The sequence below is a fragment of the Cavia porcellus genome, unplaced genomic scaffold (genome assembly GCF_034190915.1).
Source record: "Cavia porcellus strain 051 isolate PalLab524CR breed Dunkin Hartley unplaced genomic scaffold, mCavPor4.1 scaffold_1, whole genome shotgun sequence".
NCBI classification, from domain to species: Eukaryota; Metazoa; Chordata; class Mammalia; order Rodentia; family Caviidae; genus Cavia; species Cavia porcellus.
Genome location: NW_026947484.1, coordinates 161,670,360 through 161,690,588, shown reverse-complemented (window position 1 = coordinate 161,690,588; position 20,229 = coordinate 161,670,360). Strand labels below are relative to the sequence as shown.

Genomic DNA, 20,229 nt, shown 5'->3' with positions numbered 1-20,229 from the left:
CCGGAAGCCCCCACTGGGAGCCTGGGTGGCACCTCCTTGGCTGCTGGAGCCCTGAAGTGTGTGAGGCTTCTCCCCCGCCTGCTGCTCTGGTCTGTGTGTGCATCCAGGCTCCATCTGTAGGTTTGGTTTGATGGCCTTTTGCGCACAGTTTTTGGGGTGCTGGGGAATTGGACCACTGAGAGCCGCTCCCAGCCTTTTTTCTGAGACAGGTCTCTCGGTGTAAGCAGTCAGGCTGGCCTTGAACTCAATGCACAGCCCAGGCCGGCCTCTCACTTATGGTGAACCCTCTGCCTCAGCCTCCCAGGGGCTCAGATGACAGATGTATGCCGCTTCACCAGCTTCCCTGTGACATTTAGATAGGAAAATCTCCCCTTCTATCATCCAGTCCCAGTGCCCACCCAGCCTTCCGCCTCTGGGACTCTTGGGCACCTCCCTGCCAGGGCACCCTCCCCACGGCCTGTGTGGTCTCTGAGGCTTGTCCTGTCCCCTCTCCCGCCTGCCCAGCACTCTGGGTTTGGAGGGCAGCCCTTGCAGGCCACTGAGGGCACCCAGCTTCGCATCATGGATTTGAGGATCTTTTTAGGGTCCTGTGTGAGCACCGAGGTGCCCATGTGTACTGTTTAACTTTGGTGTTTGTATCCCATTGGAGCAGGTGTGGCCTGGTGATACTTGTGTGCGTGTGTGTGTGTGTGTGTGTGTGTGTGCGCACGCGCCTGTGTGTTTGGGTGGGTGCCGGTACTTATGGGCCCCAGGGACACATACAGACCGGGTGGTCCTGGGTCCTCCCCGGGAATCTTGGGAGACAGTGTGGCTGGCAGAGTCCTCACACAGTCTCGTGTGTGCTGTTTTGTTTTGCTGCAATGGGAGACAGACATCATGAGCTCTTTTATTATTTTACTTTACTGTGTTGTTTCACTTTTTGACACATGATCCCAGGCCAGTCTTGAATTTAAGTCGGTCTTCTTGCCTCCGCCTCCCGAGTGCTGGGATGTCAGGTGAGCCAGAGTTATTTTGAATTGAGCTGCCTAGGAGGAGAGAGGAAGGGCTTCCACGCCAGATGATGTGAGCACTTCCGAAAGCACTGTGCTTCGTCCTGGGCAGCACCCTTGGGCCCCAAAGACAGAAGTGAGTCGTTTAGGAAAAAACGCTGGAGGGACCAGTGGGCTGGGGTAGGAGAAGCTGGGGGGCTGGGATGGGGCGGGGACAGCGAGGCCCCACTTGCGGGAGGCCTGGCCGGCCAGGGTTTGGCCCTGTGCCCAGCTGTCCCGGCGGGTAGACCCTGTCCCTCGTAGGCACCGCGCAGCTCTAGGAGCGCTGATAGCTATGCCTGACCCCTGCAGCTGCGGGTCCCAGTGTCTTTTTGTGGGCTCAGTTGGGGTCACCTCGAGGGGCCGCTGCCCAGTTTTGCCTCCAGATTCTCGGTGCATCTCGGTTCTCCCACCCCCGGGGCCCTGGTTTTAATAGATGAGCTCCAGTCCTGGGCTTGTCCATGGCCAAGGGACCCTGCCCTGCCTGTTGGGGTGGCCTGGAGGTCTCGGCCTCGGCGCTGCAGTGTGCACCGGCCAGCCGACACCAGGCGGTGGCGCCAAAGAGGCGGCCTCCTGCTCCTCAACTCGAAGCTCCTGGTCTGGGGTTTGGCCCTCTCTAGTCACCCAGGTCCATCCCTTGGGAAGGGCTGCAGGGGGACCCGCATTCCCTTTGGAAAGGCACAAGGGTTGCACAAACGGGCCCTGCTCGCGGCTCTATCGACTGCAACGAATATCACACCAACTCCGGCCATGCACGCGGGCCCAGGCAGAATCTAAGCGCGCTCCCTCCCTTCCTCGTCCTCAGGACTCCCTGCCGTGATGCACAGGGCTGGGGGCCACGCGCGCCTCCATATGTGATCGCTCTGCAGCGAGGCCCGTGGCGCACGCTTGTCATCCCAGCATTCAGAGGCTGAGGCAGGAAGATCCCTGCAAGTTCAAGGCCAGCCTGGCTGCAAAGGGAGCTCAAGGCCAGTGTAGACTACATAGTGAGACCCTGCCTCAAAAACAAAGACATACCGGATCCCAACAGTCCTGGCTGTGGGTAGCGGCAGCCGTTTACACCACTGTCGTGTTGTATGGTCTGTCTACGTGTAATACACATATCCAGGTTTCCTAGGGGAGTGTGATACGGAAAAGCTGGGGACACAGACCTCATCCTACTTTGAAACAACCGTGGGGCAGGTCCCGTTGCCTTCTCCGACTTACCTAGGAGAAGGGGGGACTCACCAAGGGATTGCTTAACTGCACCAGAGTCACAGACAGCCTGGCCCTGGGGTTCCTGTGCCTGTGACCTTCAGAGCGCAAGTCCTACCTGTGGGATTCTGAGGAATTTAGAGGAAAAAAACAGCCAGAGATGGTCACAGCCAGGGGAACCCTAAGGAAACAGGATGACTGTGTGAAGCGTGTTATCTGGCTTGGGGCCAGGACAGGAGAAGACATCAGAGGAAAGCAGAGAAATCTGAATAATATATGATGTGTGATTGGAACATGCAGCGAATGTTTATATTTAAAACCTTTATGACAGTGAAAGACACTGCCCTAAATTCTCCTCAGAACCCACCCCACCACTTCCAGTGCATATGTCCCTCCCAGCTGCGTCCTGTAGCAGCTCTGGAGAGCTTGCTCCTGAGGGTCTTTGGTTGCACTAGTCTGGCTGCCTCAATGCCCCAAGTCAGTTTAAAATGCTTCCCTTTCCTGGTCATCCTGATCTTGGGGAGGAGCTGGAAATCACCGGAGCCAGAGCTGGTGGCTGAGGTGGATGAGGACCCAGCATCGTGTTTTAGGAGCCGCCTCTCTGCTGGACAGCACTGGGCCGCAGCCGTCACCGTGTGTTTCATTATCATGTCTGTGAAGACCCTCAGGAGAGGGGACCCCAGAGCGGCTCAGAAGGTGACCAGGACACTGGGACTGGTGTGCTTGCAGCTGAGGGAGGAGTCTGAGGGGCATTCGTGGCAATGGGTCCTTGACTGCAGTGAATTTTTTATTTAAACACTCACCGTGCATTGGAGTCACCCTTGTCCAGATTTTAATAGTAATACATCGCTTCCAGTTTATTAATTATGACACGTTACCAACCTGATGTAAGATGTTGATAAGGGAAACCTGATGTGGTTTGCAGGAACTCTCTCCTGTGCTATTTTGTTATAATTCTAAACTGTGGCTGGGGATTTAGCTCAGTAGCAGAGGCACCTGCTTTGCAAGGACGAGGTCCTGAGTTCAATCACTGGTACCAAAACCAAACAAATAATTCTGAAGTGTCCCAAGGCAAGAAGTTTATTGAAACAAACCAACCCGGAAAAGCTGGGGTCATACCACCTCACTGGTCAGCCCCCCCCCCCCCCGCATCTGAAGCATTCAGGGAAGAAGTGAGGGAGTGGATGTTCCAGCCTCTTCCTGGTCACACCGGATCAGCCTCCTCAGGAGGGATTAGGTGGGAGTTTACTGCTGCCAGGCAACTAGCCTGGCGCAGATGGCCAGGGGCCAGGCACTGGGCAGCTGGGGAAACCTTCACTGGAGCATCCCGAGGCCCTGCAGGGCAAGGTTTATGGGACAGGTCCTGGCACCCGGGATCCGGGTTCATACTCCTGGGGTCCAGTAGCCATGTGGCCCTGGGGACCAGGACAGTGCCAGCAGCCCCGCAGCTGTGCGTGGGAGATGGCACGTGTGGTCCAGGAGGAGCTAGGTGGTGGGCGGAGCTCTCTGTGGGCAGAGCTGGGCAGCCCAGCTCCCCCAGGGGCCTGGCTGACCACCACCCAAACCCACTCGCTGACCTCTGCCCCCCCCGCCCCGCACCTGTGCCCCTGACCTCTGCACCCTCTCTGCACCCACACTTGTAAGCACTGCCCTACCACCAGGCAGAGGGTGCTGCAGGCCTGGGTAGCCAGGTGGCACCAATGCCCCAGCCCTGCAGCCTGTCTCACCACAGAGCCGCTCCAAGGACAGACCGCGAGGACAGTACACAAATGCTCCCCTTGCCCAGCCCAGCATTCCTGGGCTCTGTCTGGAGCCAGACTATGCTCACCCTGCTGTCCACCCCCAGCCCCTGAGGTAGGAACTTGCAGGGCATGCCTGTTGCCAGCCACTTCCTGGGATGTGGTGGGCAGGGTCACCACGACACTGCCCAGTCAAACCTGGAGGAGGCACTGGAGGGTGGGGCCTGGAAAACCCCAGTCCTGCAGGCAGGCGACTTCTACGTCCCTGCAACTCCCCCAGGCCTGTCCCTGCCCAAAGGATGCGATGGGCGGGGAGGAAGAGGATGAGACTGCCACAGAGCGATCAGGGCCAGCCTGGCTCAGGCGGCCACCACGCCCAGTACTGTGCTCCTGGGAGCACTGGCCAGTCCGTCCCACGCCACCCCTCCAATGCAACAGCCACCACTAAACACCCAAGGGATGTGGGGAACTGAGGCAGGACTGGCTGGAGCCCCAGAGCCCAGGCTTCCAGGGTGCCTGAGAGATGGGACTTGCAGTGCCAGCCTGCTACTCCTGCTGTGTCAGGTGGGGACAGTTTCTCAGCCCCTTAGAGTCTCGTGTTCCTTGTTGTCACTGACCAAAGCCCACGAGTTTCCTGTGAGGAGGAAGTGAGAAAGCAGACACCGGGAGCTGCCAGCAGCAGCAGCTCCAGGAGGGCGAGGCCCATGTCGTCCACTTGATGGGCCTGGCCACTGTCCAGGCATCAGCACGGCTGCTTCGGGGCTGGGCGGGCTCTGGAGGTGTGGCTCAGGTGCCGTATCCTCCTGGCCTGGTCCCTTCCTTTCTGCTGTTCCTTGAGCACTGTGAGGTGAGCGTGTTGCCCTGCCAGGCCCCTTTGCCTTGCTGTTCCTGCCCGGAGCCGGAGCAGCAACCGTCCCCTGAGGCCCTGAGCCTGAGGACCAGCTCCTCCCTCACCTGTAGGTGGCAGTGTGTCGTCCAGTGACAGAAAGCTGACCGAGGCCAGGTGCCACTATTACAGGGCAGGTGGCCACAGAGGCCACTGAAGGCATGGGGTGTGCTGCAGGTGAGGGACAGGACAGATAGGAAGGCTGGGTGCAGCGCCAGGGCAGGGGTGTGGAAAGGGGAGCACTTGCCTCAGAGACAGCAGGGGCAAGACCTTGTCCTGTTCAGCGCTTAGCGTCAGTGAGAAGCGAAACAGCCCCGGGCCGAAGGTAGAGAGCTGATGGAGGAGGACTATCCTATAATCCCAGCGCCCAGGAGGCTGAGCAGGAGGATCGCTGAGAGGCTGAGGCCAGCCTGGGTTCCATAGTGAATTCAAGGCCAGCCGGAGCTGCATAGTGAGTCCTATGATACAAAACAAACATGATACCGTGTGTCCACATCCAACTCCCCTCCACGACGTGCTCACTGAACTCCGCAAACGGGTACCATAAAAATAAGAGTTAAAGATTCAGGCACTGCAAGGCGTACCCACCCCAGCCCTCCCAACCTCACCACAGGCAGAGCGGCCTGTCCTGGGCCTGTCCAGCAGGGCGCCCAGGCACACAGCTCTTGGGTACACAGGGCAGTCCCCAGCCCCTGCTGCGGGCTGAGCCGGGATTCATATCCGGCCTGTTTGCTCCTGCAAGGCCCGGGTTATCACCATTGTGCAGCCCCGGAGAGCCAAGGGGTCATCTCTGGTGATCTCCATGTGGCTCCAGTAGAGCAGCCCCGCCCCGTCCGGCGTCACCCACCCTGCCCGCCCGTCCACCCCACAGCCCGCATTCCTGCGTGGAAGGACGGTGACCATGATGCCGATGTTTGGAATATTTCAAATGCCACCCCGGGAACATGCTGTAAACACACAGGCGGCCAAGGGGGAGGACGGGAGGGGACAGGACGAGCCTCGGCCACCCGCACCTGTCCTCCTGGCCCTCCGCCCAGTGCAGCCTCTGCCTCCGCCCCACACTTGGGTTCCGGGGACACCAGAGCCGCATACTTGGTGGGCTTGGCCTGAGCCAGGCAGCAGCTGCAATGGTTTGAAGGGTCGGGAGCTGGAGCAGGCACCCCAGGACCCCAATTTCTGGTCTGAGGCAGACGCACCCTTTCCCACAGCAGCAGCAGCAGCGGCTCCAGGGCCCAGGATGGAGAGGGGATGCCTGCCAGTGACAGCGACAGTTGGGCGCTGGGGTACAACCACAAGTGTCGCTTACTCCCTGCTAACAGGTGTGGCCTCTGCCAGGGTCCACGCCCCCAAGCTGGCGGCCGTAGCTCTGGGCGCCTGGCAGTCACCACAGGGCAGGGGCAGTGCCATGGGCCAGATTCGGGCCAGACTCTGGGGGATCAGCTCCTCCAACAGTGCTGGCCCCAATGTGAGTGACACAGGCCCGGGTGGTCGAGTGGTACCCACACAGAGGCTGGTGCGGGGCACCCCAGGCTTGGGGTGAGTGGGCGGGGGGGCGGGTGGCAGTTCTCCATCGGCTGCTCAGGGGCAGGATGCACCCCTGGTGACCCCTGGCCCGGGCCCAAGCCTGCTCCACCCGGGACGGCCCTGGATCTGTTGGCCCCAGAGCAACACACGATGCCAGGCACCAGCTGTGATCCGGTGCCCAAGGAAGCAGGGACAGAGCTGTGCTCCCCACCTGGCTGCACGGGTACCTGTTCCCTGGGTAATAGTATGAGCCGGGGGTCAGGCCCCGAGTGAGGGCCAGGGTCCCTGTGTTCCAAGGCTGCCTCACCTGCAGCAGAGCCCCGGCTTTGGCGATGGTGACTTCGCCCTCCCAGCACCTTTCCCCAGAGGGACCGGGTTGTTCTCGTCTCTCCATGTGATGCGCTCCCATTGGGGATGCCAGGTGCCCAAGGGCAGGTGAAGCACTGGTGTGGTGCTCGTGGCCCTTCTGTGCCCGGCCTGGTGGGGGGGTGTCATGCCAGGACACCGAGTGTGGACCCCACAGCAGTCCCAGGCCATGTGGCTGGCAGAGCCCAGCTGACTGAACCCTTGGCCTCTCCTTCTCCTGTCTGCCACCGTCATGGTGTCGCGGGGCGGGATACGATCCAGATGGCCAGGGTCCCCGCTCCTGGTTTCTGCGGGAGCCACATCGCCAGCCCAGGCCCAGACACCTGGCGCCGGCGCCCAGAGGCCCAGTCCTGTCTCCACCCTGTGAGTCACAGAGTAGAGTCCCCACCCGCCAGGCACCTGCCTCCTGCCAGCTGCTGCCCCTGCCCAGGCCTTGGCTTCCTGTCCCTGGAGGAAGAAGCGGGGCCAGGTGACTCTGATCCACCTGCTGGTGAAGGTCGCTCTGGCGAGGCTCTGGCCATGCCAGCTGCCATCTGTTGCAGTGCAGCCTGCGCCATGCTCACCGCACTCCAGGGCAGCTCAGGGTGACACACACGGGAGCCCAGAGCTCACGCCACACAGCCAGTGAGCAGCTGGGTTCCAGACATGCACACTGGCTCTGGAACCTGTGCTGTAACTAGCACACCTGTCATCCTAGCACTCGGGAGGCTGAGGCAGGAGGGTCACTGTGAGTTTCAGGCCTGAGCTACACAGTGAGACTATCACAAAACAAAACAATGTCATGACCCCATCCTAACTCTCTGCCAGGCACAAGTGATACTGGGAAGGGGCCTGCCATGGTTTCTGGTCCCCCAGTGTGGCCTGATGGACTCTCTGAGGTTTGCCTTCTTTTTATGATGCAGACATTGGGGTTAAATCCCTGATCCCGGGAAACTTGCACGGCTGCCCCGCCTCAGCCTCCTGAGCACTGGGAATACAGATGAGCCTCACCGCTTCCGGAAAGCTGACTTTTGACCCCAATTTGGTGCTTCCTAGCTGCTGAACATTTCCCCATAGCAAGTGCCAATTTTGGATCAGGTCTCTGTTTCCCTGGGGTAGGTGCTCAGGCTCGGGGCTGCGGGGTGAAGGGCACAGTTTTAGGGTTTACGATAAGTAATTGTGCAACTCACTTTTAATCTCTTCCTCATTTGAAAACAGGAGTGAGAATTCCAACCTGGAGGAGTGGCAGGGATTACACAAGATAAGATGGGAGAGCTTTTTATTTATTTATTTGGTTTTTTTGAAATAGGGTGTGGCAAGGTAGCCTAGGCTGGCCTCAACCTCAGGAGGATCCTCCTGCCTCAGCCTCCCCAGGGCTGGGCTTATAGGTGTGCTCAGGCCCTTTGATTAGTCTGTCAACCATCCACCATTATTGAAGGCTGAGCCAGAGCTGGGTTCCAGTCCTGACCCCATCTCCTTCCTGTCTGGGGACTGTGAGGAGCTGCGTGACATGGGCCAGAGCCGTTTCTCATAGAGACACAGAGATGACGCTGCTGTCTGGGCGAGGGACAGCCGGGCTCCTGGGGCCTGCAGGACGCATGGGACAGTGGGCAGGGGCAGGGTACAGGAGCCTGGGTGTGAGTGCAGCCAGGCCTCGCCCCAGGAGCTGCTAGCGGGAGCCGTGGGGCTGTGAGCGCCTCGCCCGCCCGTGTCTGGAGAGAGGAGCCCTGGTGGTCTTGTCCGGCCCTGCTGGTGGCCAGTGGGTGAGACATGGCCTGCTTTCTGGTGGCTTCTCCTGACCTCCAGAGTGAGGGGGTTTCCCCGGGGTCTCCGAGATGCCGAGGATGTGGAGAGGGAACTGCTTTGCTCTGTGCCACTCAGCATGGTTTACTAGGAAACTACAGTGTCATACAGGGCACTCCTGTGACAACGGGACTGTGACCTCCTGATGGCCTTCAGGGGCGTGCATGTGACAGAGAGACAGAGAGAGAGAGAGACAGACAGAGAAACAGACACAGACACAGAGACAGACACAGAGTCAGAGGCGGCGGCTGAGCAGGGAAGCCGAGGCCCGGCTCCCTGAGTCCCCCTAACGGGTCAGACTTCTCCTCCCTGTGAGTGGGAGGTGAGGAGACTCTGCTGAGGCATGGACATGCAGGAGTGGAAATGCCCGCAGCCAGCTCGGGTACTCTCAGGCTGGCTCTGCTTCCCTGAGAGTTGATCACTGAGACCACCACCCCAGGCCAGAGGTGATTTCTTCAGCACCCATGGACGTGACCTGGCTTGGCCATGCTGGCCAGTGTGGGGTCCAGTGGGTACAGCACCCAGACAGACATGGGAGCCTCCCCAGGAGTTGGGTTTCCTCGCAGAGGCCAGGTCCCACCCATGCCTGGGGTGAACTGGTCACCCACGGCAGACATGGAACCACTGTCCCTTAACAGAGCAGAGTGTGCTCATCGGGAGGACGCAGCCAGGCTCCCCCCCGCCATCCTCCCTGCCCAGCTGCAGCAGCTCCTGCACCACCCACGCCTGCCAGGCAGAGCCCCGGGTGCCATCCACTTTCCTGGGCTGGGCTTCTGAGGCGCCCGGGACCTGGTGTGGCCCCGCTGTCCCCTCCCGTCTGTGCCTCAGGGATGGCAGCGGCTCTGAGGTGTGGCTGGCTCTTTGCGTCTGTCGAAGGAGAGCCAGGCCTGGCTGAGTCTGCAGGGCCAGGAAATCTGGGGCCACGGCAACACTGGGCTCTGGGCCGGACCTCATTTCCTCCCTGACGGCAGTTAAGGGCCCCTGGGAAGCAAGGGTAGGTGGGGAGCGTGTGGAGGGCCCCTGGTGATGCTGCCCACACCGTGAGCAGGTGACGAAGGCTGGGCAGCAGGTCACAGGGCCTGCTCGCCACTGACACCCTTTCTGCTCTACTTTTGGTTATGCTGGGATTTTTGAGGCAGCAGGGTTTTGCTGCAGTTCAGGCTGGTCTGGACTGTCAGCGACTCTCCTGCCTCAGCCTCCCGAGGGCAGGAATGACAGGGGGACCCAGGAGGGGCTGGGCAGGGGTTCTGGGGCCCTGACCTTTTATCTTCCTCGAGGGACTGCGGACAGAGTAGAGGCTGCCTTTCCCGTCACTGCCACTGTGGTGACTGTGCTGTTTGCTCAGGAAGCTGAGGGACCCCATGTCAGGGGGATTGGGGCGCCTGGGAAGAAGCTGCTAAGAACTCGTGGTCCATACCAAGCCTGTGGTGCTGCTCGCTTGAAATGGGGTTTTGTTTCCCAGAATCACATAGGTGCCGTGGGAACCAGGTGCAGTGGGGCTTCCTGTGGCCCCAGGACGGGCTCTGCTGCTGCTGGAGCTCGACAGGGTGCCCGATGCAGCCACTGGCCCCAAGGGATGGCTGACCCGGGCGGCCTGCATCTGGGCAGAAGCCGAGTCTGCAAGCCCTCTGAGGCGTTAATCAAACTTCAGGCTCAGGACAGGGACACGGCTGGCTGTCCTGGCTGGTGTGGCTTTATGGGAGGGACTCAGGACCATTTCCGTTCCTCATGCTGTCATGAGGAGCTGGAGGCTAGAGACCACCATGTGGATGGCTATCCTGGCCCATGTCCATGTAGCTGGATCTTGGCTCCTGCTGGAAGCTGCCTGGCCCCAGCAGCTCACCACAGGCCCTTTGCATGGCTTGGTGCCTCTACTTCCCATGTTCTCTCTTGCCTTGCCTGCCCAGCAGCTCTGGCTGTTCACAGCATATCCCAGAGAGGTCTTCCTGCCCATGAGCAATAGGCGTGTCCTGTCCCTCTCAGTCTCACTCTTCCCACTTTGCTCTTGTCACAGCGCTCACCAGGCTCTACCTGATGTCCTCAAGGTAGTGGCGGGCTCGGTGACTGCCTCTGACTCCCTCTGGCTCTCCCCCAAGAATCGTGGCACCAGGACTTCCTTGGTTGCCTTCACATTTTCAATGCCATGGAATGATCAGTGCCACTTGGTGCCAAAGATCTTGGCTCAGCAACAGAGTTGGCTGGCATTTGGAGGAGCTGCCGTGCAAACCCCTGGTGACCCGGTAGTTGAACTTGTTACATGATCTCGATTTTTTATTTGTGAAAAAAATTAACTTTCTTTCTTCCTTTTTTTTTTTTTTTTTGTCTTTTTCCTTTTTATCGGTACCAGGGATCGAACTTACAACTGCCTATTTACAAGGCAGGCAATTATGCCGCTGAGCTAAATCCCCAGCCCCCAAAATTAACTTTCTAGAGTGCAGGTTTTAGAGCTGGGGCCTCAGCTTCCTCTGTTTAAAGTATGGTTGACCATTTTCGATTTTGATTCGGGGTCTTACTAAATTGTTGCATATTCCAGTCTGGGCTCGAATTTGAGGCCCTCTTGCCTCAGCCTCGCAGAGTGCTGGGGTTACAGGCATGCTGTGCGTAGCCAGGTCCCCTTCTCCCTCCCTCTGCCCGTGGCATCGGTCTGCGACCCTGCTGCCTCCCCTCCTCCAACCTCCTGTCCTTCTGTCACCCCCACCCCGTTCCCTACAGAAACAGACCCCCCCCTGGTCTCCTGGTCCCCATTCTTCCGTCCCCCATCCATCGACCCCAGCAGCACCAGGGGGCCCCTTTCTGTGTCCTCCTGCAGTCCCTGCATCCCTCACACAAGCCCAAGCTCCACCTGGCCTAGGGACAGATGTGGGGGTGGCATTCCCACTCCCAGTGCCTGGCTCTCTCCTCCCAGGGCTGACCCTTGATGCCTCCCCGTTGTCCCAGCCTCACGAGGAGTCTACGCAGCTGCACCCTTGGGCCCCAGGGACCACATCCACACCCGAGTGAGGACCATGAATGCTGTCAAGTCTGAGAGCATCTTAGACCATGCGACAGCTGGGACTTAGGGCAGAGTGTGTCCCTTTCCTAGCCAGGAATGGTGCTGCACACAGCCAATCCTAGTGCTTGGGGGGCTGAGGCAGGAGCATGCCAGGAGCTCGAGGCCTGCCTGGGCTACAGTGTGAGTTCAAGGCCAGCCTGAGTTACCTAGTAAGATTCTGTCTCCAAAAAAGAAGTGGGTTAAAAAGGGAAACATATTTCTTTTCCATATCACAGACTGGGGGTGGCACAGGAGTCCTTTCCTCTCTGTCCCATTGAGTCCCCAAGCTCAGAGAGTGGCTGCTGACACAACGGTCCAAATGATCCAGTGCTGCTCCAGCCTGTAGGGCACAGGACAGCACCACAGTGAAAGCCACACACAGATGGTCACACACACATGGGCACACACGCCTGCCACGTACACATGGGCACTCTTACACGCATGCACATATAAACACAGTCTCACACTCACACACACCCTCACATCCCATTCTCCCAGCCTCCCAGCACAGGCACAGCTTCCCCTCAGCCGGCTCGGGGTCTGTGGAGCTGTTTTCCACTTTTCCTGTAGAAGTTCCGGTCGCCCCTGAACCTGGGTTCTGGGCTTGAAGTCTGTGGTGCTGCTTGGTGTCCTGGCCTCTGATTCAGCCTCGGACTTGCCCATTGCTGTGTCCACACTTTCTGATCACAGATGCAGTCGCAGGTCAGGGGTTTCATCCCTGGAAGCCGCTGTCACTGGGGTCCCTGGCGCTGGCTCCCTGTCTCATTCATCTCTGCTCCCACGACTTCCTCTTCCTCGGGTCGTTCTCATCTAACCCTAACCTCCTCCGGATAAGGCTAAGGATGGGGCGGGGTGCACAGGTGCTGGGTTCAGTCCCCAGGTCTGTGGGCAGAGCCCCCTGAAAGCCTGGCCTGCCCCCGGCTGTGCGTATACCTCCAGAATTTATTTTTGTGACACACAACACTGTGACTGCAAAATATTTTTTTCCTAAAAGAATAGCTCACCGAAGCCAGGCAAAGCAGCGCTGTACCAAAAGAATAGCTCACCGAAGCCAGGCAAAACAGCATCTCCTGTTTTCAGGGTCCCCCATAGAGTCCTGAGGGAACAAAGCACTTATTTTTATGACGTTCGATCTGGGTTTCAGGTCCTGGCTGCCGGCTGCCCACAAAATCTGCACATCTTGGGAAGAAACCACAGTTCTTGATTAATGAAGACAGCTCAGCCCAGATGTCCCAGCTGGTGACGCTGTGTTGTGTCAACAGCTTGTGACAAATATGGCTGGAGCCCTCCCGGAACCCAACCTCCCACAGCTAAAAATAGCCCGGCCTTTCCTGTAGGCCCAGGAACAGGACTGGCCCTACTGGTTTGCCCCATGAGGGCACCAGCGAGAAGCAAAGTCCTGCACAACCTCAGCTCCGGGCTGGACAATGCCCCCAAGGCCGGGGTCTCTCTGACAGCGTCCAGCTCTGGGAACCAAGTGGGACACTGTGTAGACACTGCCCTGTCCCTCCTGTGAGGGTGGGCAGCTCCCACTGTCACGCTTGGTCCCCGTCCCTCTTTTCTGTGCAGAGGATGCCGCTCTCCTGGTGGGCTCTCCTGTCCCCTCTCATCCCCTCCCCCATATCACCACGTCACAGCTCTGCAGGCTCTGCTGTGTACAGGGGGCCACAAGCCCTGGGGGCTGCTGCAGGCTAGGCTGAGGAGCAGAGGGTGAGGGAGGCGCCTGACCCAAGTCCTGCAGACCCTGGGGCACTCACAGTCCAACGGTGCACCTCTCCCTGGACGCCCAGGCTGGAAGCTGACACTCGGCTTGGGTCTCAGCCCTTGTCACAGAGGTGACACCAAGACAGAAACCAGAGGGGACCAGGACCCCGTGTATGCTCTGCCCACCTCCCCCGCCATGCCAGGGTCGTGGTCACAGTTGTGCCAGGGGCAGAGGGAGAGGCCTGGGTGTGGTGCCAGTTCCCTACCCGCTTGCTCTGAGCAACCTTGCAGGATGGCGCGAGGAGCGACGGGATGGTTTGGCCACAGCGTTAGCAACCATTCCTGGCTCCTGCCCTCTTCCTCAGGAGACAACCCACTCCCGGATGGAACAACCTGACACTTCTGCCTGTCAGCTGGGATCCCCACTTCCGAGGGACCTGACTCCCTCCCAGGGTGTCCAGCGGCGGCAGGATGGACTCGGGAGCTTGGAACACAGTGCGGGGCTTTGGTGTCATTCAAGATGCAGGAGTGTGTGTGTGTGTGGGGGGGGGCTTCTCCAGGCAGTGAGAGGGAAAAGCATGGTTTACAGCCAAGCAGAGCCAGATAGACAGACAGTGTTGGGTGGGGCAGAGGCAGACACTAGGTAAACTAGGAAACAGCAAAGTGCAGGCATTTGCGGCATTGTTTCTTGACAGTGAATAAAATGTAACAAGGTAGTATGGTGACAAGTGGCCAGGGCACGGTGACCTCGCTGTTTGGTGCTAAGACGTCCCCAGATGTCCCTTGCATGTGGAAGGTAACTGGGCCATGGATGAGCTCACAGCTGCCATGCTGTTAGGAAGCAGGGTCTCCCTGCAGGTGGCACCAGCTGGAGTGACCCGGAGGGGTGTGCCCTGGCCCCTGGCTCCTCCCTCTTGCTCTGCCTCCTGCCCTTGTGGGGTGAGCTGCTCCCCTCTCCAGGCCCTCTGCCATGCTGCTCCGCCCAAGAACCTAGGCCGTGGACTGAGCCCTCCAAAGCCACAAGCTAGGCAAACCTCTCTGCCTGTAAGCTGCGGTCTCACTATGTCCCAGCCAGCAAGGGAAGATGACGGGGACGGCGGGTGATGGTGGCAGGAGGCTCTTCAGGGTGGGTGGTGGGGAAAGGCCCCCAAGCAGGTGTCCACTGAGGCTGAGACAGGAGGACATTCTAGCATCAAGCAAGGCCCACAGGGGTTCACCTCACAGGCCCGGAGTGCTGAGTGCACCGAGGGAGCTGAGGACGGCAGGGAACAGGCAGTTGGGCTCTATCTGTCAGGGCAGGGCATGTCAGGGGCAGGGGAGAGCGAAGTGGATGTCTCGCTGCTCACAGAGTGACTCCAGCTCCGAGAGGGGTGCTGTGGAGAGGAGACAGCCAGCCGGAGGTCCCACTGAGAAGCAACCCAAGCCCAAGCCCTGGGGGCCGGAAGCGGAGGCAGCACTGAGCAGCAAGGACTGCACTGTGCTCGAGCAGGGACAAAGGCAGAGGATGCCACCAGCTCCTCTCCAGGAGGAAACTTACCTGAGTCCAGCTGGCCGTGGTCAGGTCCGTGGGTTCAGAGCTGGGGACGCTGTTGGCGATCAACGCTGTAGGTGTCATCTAGCAAGCAAAGGTTTAAAATGCTCTTTAAACCATGGGGGCTGGGCGATCACCCTGTCTTGCCAGCACTTGGGAGCCTGAGGCAGGAGGACTGCTGTGAGTTTTGAGTTCATTGTGGGCTACACAGCAAGATCCTGTCTCAAAAACTAAGCAAAACAAAGCAACCACCAAAAACAAAAACAAAACACACCCCGTGAGATCAGCAAGAGAAAGGGAGAGCAGAGACCAGCTGCAGGGCGCTGGTGTGACAGTGTCTAAACCCACAGGGCCAGCAAAGGTGCTAGAGAAGAAATCAATGAACCCAAAGAAAACCAAGCCCATTCACACAACCAGAGGACTCCTGCGGGACATCCGGGGTGGGGGGGGCTAGGAGAGGCCTGTTCATCCTGTCTGTCAGTCATGGGGCAGGGCTGAGAGCAAAGCCCAGCCCCTGGGGACAGCACTGACCGAAGAATCTGGTTTTGGGGCAGGAAATTTAACAGGATCTGTTTGGTTCCCTTCTCTGATTAAACCCTTCAATAGCTCTGGGGGGGGGGGTATGCAGGTGGGGATGAGTCCTTGGGTCACCATGACGATGTCCCAGCATGGCCATGGCCAGATAACTGGGCTGACCTAGATTCTTCCTGTTCCTCTACTTCCGGTGGCTCAGCTCTGCGGGGAGCCAGGTCTGTGCCCACCCTGTGCCTCGGTTTTCCAGCTGCAACACAGTGCAGACATCATGCCTGCCCCAGTGGCTTGTGTGCACCATTCTGCCTGCACAGCATCGTAGGGTGCAGTGCCCGTGTCCCCAGCCTGGAACAGATGCCCAGCTTGCCAGTACCGTCCACACAGCCCCTTAGGGTCACTGGGTCACTGCCTCCACCACTGAGTCCTGTGGGAGCCTGAGGGAGGGGATCCCTAAGATCATACCCTCCTCCCTTGCCACTACTGTCCTGGCCACTACTGCAGCGAGACCCCACGAGTGTGGGGGAAACGGGTTCTTCTCTGTCGCTTCTGCTGCCGCTTCCCACGGACCTGAGCTGTGGTCAGTGCTGCAAGCCAGATTATGAGGTAGAGTCCTGGCAACAGAGGGGGAATCAGGGGACACAGAGGGGGAAGTGGGGGACAGGTGCTCAGCCTCCTTCCTGGGAAGGCAGTGCCCGGCCAGGGGCTGTCCCTGGGCATAGCCCTCAGGGCCATGTAGGCAGGTGCTGTGCCAGGGCCCTGACTCCTTTACTGGTGGCCCTTACCACTGGCTCCTGGACAAGAGTGCCTGACCATTCATTGGTCTGGCCTGGGGTTTATCTAGGGGCTGTCACCCATCCCTGTGGCAGCCCAGCAGCTGGGGTCCTCACCCTGTCTCTCCTCTAGGAAGATGAGGCAGCGCGGCAGAGGCGAGTGGGCAGGAAGTGACCAGGTGTTGGCCTGGCTGCATGGGTGACAGAACCGGTTCCAGGTGGAGGCAGCCGGCTGTGTAGATGATTAACTGGTCCCCATGGAACCTCAGCCACACAGGAGGGAGAAGCCAAACACTGACCTCGGGGGACTCTGTCCCTGCTGCTGGGGTCACAGGTGCCTCTGGGACCCTAGAACCAATTTGCCTCAAAGCTGAATGGGGTGTCCCCAGGTGCCCTGGCCCATGCCATCTGTCCATGCCTTTGGCCACCCACAAGAGCATGGGGAACACACTTTAAATATTAACTCCTTTTCCCAAAGCGGGAGGGGCACATGGCTCTGGCCTGGCCTGGAGACGAGGGCTCAGGAAGCAGCTTTCATCCTGCCTAGATTCCTAAAACCTGACATGGGATGGGGACCTAGAGCATGAGGTCTCACACTGTGCCTGGGGAAACACAAACAGGATCGAAAACAGCCCCAACCCCGCACCTCCCAGCAGGAGCAGGGCAGGCAGAGCAGCACAGGCTAGGCGCTTTGGGCACAGATCTGAAGCTCCCCAGGAAGCTGGGGGACCCCATAGGGTGCAGCAGATCCTTCTATGCAGAAGGAAAGTGGGAACCTCCGGTAGTGTTGGGCAAGCATCCTGGAGCAGAGGTCTCATGTCCTGGGATAAGTCAAGAGTCACCTGTCTAACCCTTGCTGACACTGGGACATCAGGGTCTCCTCGAAACCCCTGGGCCGAATATTCCCACAGCCCCATTCCGAGCCCTGGCCTGAGCCGACCCACAGCACAGCACTGGAAACCCCAAATTGACAGCCTTTATTTTCGGTCTTTAGTCTTGGTCGCCCGCGGGTACCCTGGCTCAGAGTAAAAATTAAGTCCAGTTACAGAATCCTAAAGTACAGACAATGAACCCAAAAGATCCCAGGCGCTGGGGGTGTGGTGAGGGGAGGAACGGGTCCCCATGGGGCACCCCGGGACGGGAGGAGACTCCAGGCTGGGACTCCTGAGGGCAGTCTCCGTGCAGTGACCACCCTGATGTGCATTAGCTGCTGGGCCCGGAGACATTAAGATGCCTTCCCAAGACCACACAGCCGGTCACTTCCGAGCCCACATGCCACAGAGCAGCCAGGTCCCCCAGAGACCCCAAGGTGACCTGGTGGACTATGAGCTCTTTGTGGGTGATAGGACCACTGAGAAGCCAGGTGATGTGACTGTACCCCTGCCACCGGGGACATTGACGTGGTTACAAAGTGCACCCCGCCAAAGACCAAAGCAGATGGGGTGACGCACAGGCAAGCCATGCTGAGCCGAGGCAGCAAAGGACACCAGGAGTGGGGCAGACATCCAGGCTCCAGAACTGCGGCGGGACAGTCTGCTTCCAACGTGCCAGCCTCCCAGTCTGCAGCCCCCTGCACAGGAATACGGTGGCTGCTTCCAGAGCTGGGACTCCAGCCACCAGCCACATGCCCATCTCTGGGCAGTGATTCCCGCTGGCTCCCTTCTGCCTCCTCCCGCCCTCTGCACCAGCGCCTGAGTCCTTGTATCCAGCACCGAGTTCCTCCCCTCTTCTGGGTCAGCGGGGATGCCAGCAGCAGCCCTTCCGGTCACTGCGCCACTAAGGGACTCCACCGCCTGCCAGGCCCATCTTGTCATCTTTCTGGTCTGATGCATTCACTGTTCCTCTCCTACATCAGTGGCATTGAAATATGGGCATTTCCACCCAGGGAAGCCTTGCGGGCCCTGGGCGCAGTGTCCTTTGCCCTCCTCCAGGGCTGCGTGGAGGCAGCCAATGGCAGCGCTCAGGAGGCGCCATCTTTCAAGATGGTGGCGCCTATAGCCTGGCCCTGGGCTCTTCCTCCACTCTCTGCCATCCACTGAGACTAGTCCCCTTCCCCTCAGTCCCCATGAGGCTCAGGCTGGGCGAGTTTCGGCTCAGCCTCTGAGGATGGTGTTGGTAGGCGCCTTCCCAAGAGCAGCGAACGTGGCCCTCAGGGACCCTGGCCCATCGCGGCCGACATCCCTTATCAAAGCTGCCGAGGACTATTCAAAGCCGCCACCACCTTGCGGGTCCCCTTGGTGGCTTTCCGCTAAGATGAGGTGATACGGGAAGGTCTGAACTTTGCAGGGGTTTACCATGGAGGCCTGTGCCCGTCTGGCCCAGGTGGAAGGGGACGCGAATAGACCCGCACAGCCTGGTGCATCCTGAAAGCGGCAAGTGTCCCTGCAGGCCCGGCTCTCAGACACAGCAGCGAGGCCCAGGGTCTGCGAGAGACAAAAATGTGGCTCTGCTTCACGAGGCATCTGGAGGAAGGTGCTGGAGCGGCCCTACCCAGACCTCTGCAGCCCACTGAGGGGAGACAGAACTGCTTGCTGAGGCCCACGCATGTTCACTGGCGGCCTCGGGTACAAGGGATGCTGGGAAATGTAGTTCCTAATGAGCACCCGGCGAGATATGAACACTGCATCCTGGAAGGACAGATGTGAATAACTTGGGCAGCCTCTGACAACTTCCTGTCACCTGTCTTCCCACTGGCTAATTATGTGCTGAGTGCCTGCTCTGCCCAGCACCGTTTGGCTCAGTTAGTTAACAGCCCATCCACCAATGCAGATAAACATAGCCTTTCAGTTACATGGCGTTATCTGTGGGCATGGTGTGGTCAACACATACAGGGAATGTTTAAATTAAAATACACGGGTGGGGGCTGGGGATTTAGCCCAGTGGCATAGTGCCTGCCTGGCAAGTGCAAAGTCGTGGGTTCAATCCCCGGCATCCCCCCCCCAAAAATAAATAAAACAATGTGTCACAGTGAGAGGCTCATTGCTATTTATCTCCCTAGCTTTGCACACATGTGTTCTTCTGTCCTGACCACGTTCTGCAGCAGCTCTGGAGTGCTCTCTCCTGAGGGTCTTTAGCTACCCTGTCCCGGCTACCTCGATGTCCTGAATCGGCTTAAATATGTCCCTTTCCTGGTCACTTCGACTTTAGGGAGGAGCTGGAAGTCACACGGTACCAGATCCAGTGACTGAGGTGGATAAGGACCTAGCATCGTGTTTTAGGAGCTGCCTTTCTGCTGGACAGCACTCGCAGTAGTGGCCACCGTGACTTTTGATCACCCTCCTAAGAACCCTCAGGAGACAGCACACAGAGCCACTGCAGAAAGTGATGGGGTGCCTGGCTCAGTGTGTGCAAATCAGCAGGAGGATTTGGGGAGGGGTCCCTGTTGACCATCCTTCACTTTTATGGTTTAAGCATTCACTGCTGTTCTCAGCACACCCTGGGTGCACAGGACTGTGGTGCCCAGGAGAAGGTGGCAGGCACGGTGACAGTGACCCATGGAGTGTGAATTAGGATTGTGGAGGGGCTGTAGCACTCGGTGGCTCCTGCAGAGGATGCAGCCTGGTGGGGTGGGGTGGCGTTGGGTCTGCTGGGCAGAGGGAAGGAAGAGGGGGCCGAGACAAAAATGTCTCCCTCCCTTTCTCCTTCCCTCCCTCCCTTGCTCTGTTCTGTCGGGTCTTTGCCTGGCACTCTGTCCGGTCTTTGCCTGGCCCTCCTGCACTGCTCGATTCTAAGCGTCGATTCTCTAAGAGCTGGAGAGGAGCCAGACCTCCCTCCCCTTCCCAGCGGAGGATCGGCCCTGAGCGTTTCCAAGAAAGCCCCGGGAAGGCTGACTGGATCGCTATAGTCGTCTGATGACTCAGCAGAAAGAGGATTACAAAGCTAAGCTTGTGAGGAGGCCTGTGCTAAAATAGAAGAAACAGAAAAATTAACTTTTCACCATAAAATTTCCCTAAGGAGCCAGGCTTGTAGTCCTGTGGTGCCTGCTTATAGTCCCATCTACTCAGGAGGCTGAGACAGGAAGATTGCTGGAACCCAAGCATTCTGGACCAGCCTGCACAACGCATTGTGAGTGGGCAGGGGCCTTGTATGGGCTGCTGTTTTGGCGCCAAGGGAATGGGATCGGATTCCCTGCTCCGCCCAGGT

The 20,229-nt window shown here is 58.9% G+C and overlaps 1 long non-coding RNA gene across 5 annotated transcripts; it reads right to left on the bottom strand.

The window, feature by feature from the left end:
• Positions 1-3,289: 3,289 nt before the first annotated feature.
• Positions 3,290-16,283, bottom strand: LOC106025570 (uncharacterized). 5 transcript variants are annotated; one of them, XR_010050670.1, is made up of 5 exons: positions 16,204-16,283; positions 14,792-14,869; positions 12,597-12,646; positions 6,679-12,386; positions 3,290-5,305 (listed from the first exon to the last, which is right to left on the bottom strand). It is a non-coding gene; the product is annotated as an uncharacterized LOC106025570 (long non-coding RNA). The 5 variants fall into 5 exon arrangements; XR_010050666.1 differs by having other exon boundaries at positions 6,679-11,890; XR_010050665.1 differs by having other exon boundaries at positions 6,679-14,627.
• Between the last annotated feature and the right edge of the window lie 3,946 nt (positions 16,284-20,229).